This window comes from Adiantum capillus-veneris, chromosome 11 (assembly GCF_014529385.1).
Source record: "Adiantum capillus-veneris isolate H3 chromosome 11, ASM1452938v2, whole genome shotgun sequence".
NCBI lineage: Eukaryota > Viridiplantae > Streptophyta > Polypodiopsida > Polypodiales > Pteridaceae > Adiantum > Adiantum capillus-veneris.
Window position 1 is genome coordinate 61,391,651 of NC_140941.1, and position 3,842 is coordinate 61,395,492.

At 41.4% G+C, this 3,842-nt stretch overlaps 1 pseudogene; it reads left to right on the plus strand.

Annotated features, from left to right (window-relative positions):
• The first annotated feature begins 239 nt into the window (after nucleotides 1-239).
• Nucleotides 240-3,459, plus strand: LOC147447319 (ABC transporter C family member 8-like; annotated as a pseudogene).
• The last annotated feature ends 383 nt before the right edge of the window (nucleotides 3,460-3,842 follow it).

Genomic DNA, 3,842 nt, shown 5'->3' on the forward strand with positions numbered 1-3,842 from the left:
TTGGAAACTACCTGCAGACAGCTGGTTGTGCTCACACTCGGCTGCCCCTTCGCATCCCTTTTCAAGCAATGGCATATATAAGTTATCCTGAGAGAGAGAGAGAGAGAGAGAGAGAGAGAGAGAGAGAGAGAGAGAGAGAGCACGAACTGCTCATTGTTGCACCAGGCTCCACAGCCTTGCTGCAACGTAGAGGAGATACATTCAATCCCTGGATATCCTGGGATGTGTGCCTCAACGACATGGAAAAGTAGGATGAAAGGCTGAGAGCAACCACATAAGTTTTATAAGGGATGAAGGTGATCAAGTTGCAAGCATGGAAAGAGAAATTTAATCTATTTCTAGAAGAAATGCGTAAGGAGCAAGCGAATAATCTTAACGACACACAACAAAAAAAAGATGTATGCTACCATTGTTTACTGGCTTATGCCTACTTCTTTGACATGCTTGGTCTTCATCACTTGTTTGCTTTTTGGCATCCCTCTCAAATCCATAATGGTGTTCAAGGTACGAGCAATTTTGAGGACATCCAAGCTCCTATTAGGACGACTCCCGATGTCGTTTGCTTTTATTTGAGCTCACATATCTTTTATTTGCTTGGAGAATTTTTGGGAAGAAGAAGAACATCCCGAGGGAGAAGCATTGGCAACAGTTGGTGGTAGTGAAACCATAGCCTGAGATTGTGTAATTAGGGTGGATGGTGCATCTCTGAGATGGCATCCTGAGGATCCTCAGCCTACACTTTGTGCGCTTGATGTGGTGATTAAGCGAGGAGAAAAGGTAGTTGTTTGTTGCTCTGTAGGTATTGGCAAAACATCTCTCCTTCTTGCTCTTCTTGGAGAAGTGGCAAGGTCATCTGGCACTATAAGTATGTCTTGGCCTGTTCTCTTGCCCTAGCAATGTAGTCCATCATTGAGCATGAACTAATGTTAATCATGGTGTTTTGCACCTTATTAGTAAGCAAGGATGTTCTTGTTATAGGTGTGCATCTACAGAACATTAGCATACGTCTCTCGGGCTGCTTGGATCCAGTCAATGTCAGTTCGTGACAACATCTTGTTTGGAGAATTAATGGAAGGACTGCGTTATAAGGGCGTGGTGCGTGCTTGTGTACTAGAAGAAGACATGAAGAGCTTTAGCCATGGTGATCTTACAGAGATTGGAGAGAGAGGAACAAATTTAAGTGGCGGGTAGAAGCAATGAATCCAATTGGCAAGAGCAATGTACAATGATGCATACATTTCCCTACTAGATGATCCATTTAGTGCCGTTGATGCACACACATCTTCTCACTTGTTTTGTGTAATTTCTTGCATCTTTTAATGATTGTACATGGTGAGCTTGTAGTGCTGCAAATAGTGAAATTGCGAAATTCATTTTGGTTTACAAGAATGTGTTATGGAGGTATTAAAGGACAAGATAGTAGTGTTAATGGAGTATTTGCCCTTTGTGGACACTATCTTGGTAAGTCTCTCAAGGTGTTGAGACCACTACTAGTAATGAAGAGTAAGCATTTTGGTGCTCGTGTCACCCTAAATGTTTTTTACCTACAATTGACTAGGGTACACATGGAGGATAATGAAAGAGTCTAGTTGTGCCATGACCTTGGGTGTTTTCAGCAATGAGAGAACTCACAATATAGAAGCTTTTAAGAGATTGTTGCTTCATGACTTTATCTATGCATCCAATAGGAAAATGCACCTGAGACTTGGGCCTTTCTTGTGTAGAAGAACTTGCATTTTGCTCGTTAGGCAAGAAATTGTCCTCAAGGAAAGTGGTTCGAGAAGCAAAATGATAAGATAAAGCATCCTTTTGGTGGTCCCTTCAAGGCACCTCTTCAAGATTTACTTTATCCTTGAATTTGTAACAACTGAGCAAAGAAAAAACTAAACATCTACCTAGTTTAAATGAGCCTCATAGAATGGTCCCTTGTCTTGTGTTCTTAGCAGATGTTATCATGGATTAATTGTTGGTCAAATCTGGTAAAAATAAAATTAGACAAATCATACCTCAAGAATCTCGTTGAGATGGTCATGAGGCAATTGGGTATGCTTGAGCTCATCATGCATTGGGCTCATCATGCATTGGGCTCATCATTGCCAATGCATACGCCATCGATGTAGTTGCAACGGGGGCATCCACAACTTACTGCTCTCATTTCCTCCAGCATTCAGTGTCAAGCTACCAAGGGGAAAGGTAGGGAAGCTCAAGGGTACTGTACTACAAAGCTAAGGGGGGCGGGAAGAGAGAGAGAGAGAGAGAGAGAGAGAGAGAGAGAGAGAGAGAGAGAGAGAGAGAGAGAGAGAGAGAGAGAGAGAGAGAGAGAGCGCTTGTTTCCGCTTGCTTTAGGCACTTGTTTCTGTTTGCTTACAAAATGGAGTTGTTTCAAGCTTTACAATGTTCCCGGTTAGCATCGTAGGCTTACGAGATCGTGTGTTGACATTTTTGCAAAATCTAGGTGGCAAATTTTTGGTGGGCTATTTTGAGAGGAGGGATGCCACATGGAATTGAATTTATATGTTTCAAGTATGAAGAGATTGCTTGCATCTCGAGTATTCAATTTTCATAATGGTTGTAAAACCTCATTTTTTGTCGATTGAGTGTCAAATTTGTGGTAGTGAAAGTAATGGGCATAGCATAATTTTTTGCCTTTCACCATTGTTGCTATTGGATCAATTTGCTCGGATTTTTCTTCACTAGTTTTTTTTTTTTGCTCGGTGATTAGAAACCCCCCAACCGATCACAATGCCTTACATTTGAATACATCTAACAAGTTGTATATGATTCCACATATTGAGATACATCTTTGTACAATCCTTTCCACGAATACCTTTTTTTAAGCTTGGTAAAGGCTGCACATACACCTCTATGACCAACCCATATACTCTTATGAAACTCCTTGGTAAGCTTTGTTTGAGTGTCCTTGTCACATACTTACTTATAGCACGCTTTGTACTGCCGTGTTGAGCTCTCTCTCTCTCTCTCTCTCTCTCTCTCTCTCTCTCTCTCTCTCTCTCTCTCTCTCTCTCTCTCTCTCTCTCTCGTTTCTGCTGCACCTTCTCCTACCCATGGCACCGGCATCCACCATAGGCTGCCTCAACAAATGTATGTTGTGATTGTAAAGGAAAATTATAATGAATGTAAGGATTTCCATGTCTTGAAATGGTAAAGGCGGTTCACTGATAGAGCTCTCAAAGGTGCACAAAAAAGCATATATTTGAGCAGGATTCTCTTGGTATATCACCGACCATTCACATGGCAAAGGAGGAGCTTCCCTGGCAATAAATGACCAGTACTCTAACTTCATTTCTCATGTCAACAAATCCCAGAATGGTAACTGGGTAGCTGTGTCTTTGTGTTCTCCATTTGATTTTACGATTGTTTCAGTTTATGATTCTAACTCCCTCTCAGAAAGAGCCACTACATGGGAAGAAATCTCGAGATTACCCTAGCCTCTCATGATTGCACGAGACTTCAACATGGTAGAAGTGATAGAGGACAAATGGAGCAGATTAGGCCAGACAATTGGAGGTTTAGAAAAAAAGGAATGGGAAAAGCTCTTGGAATCTCACAAGCTGCTGGACATCTCAGAGAGCACTGAATTTACTTGGAACAATAATCAACACGGTCAATGCTTTAGAGCAGCCAGACTTGACAGAATTTACATGAATGTAGATTTGCTGCATCAGTTTTGGCAGGTAAGCTATCACAAAGACACCTCTCTTTTGCTCTTAGATCATACCCCTGTTCTTTTTGAATTTCATAAAGAAGAAATCAAGCACAGAGCTGGGTGGCCTCACATGGATCAATCTCTTTTTGGTATCAAAGTTGTTCATCAGAAAATT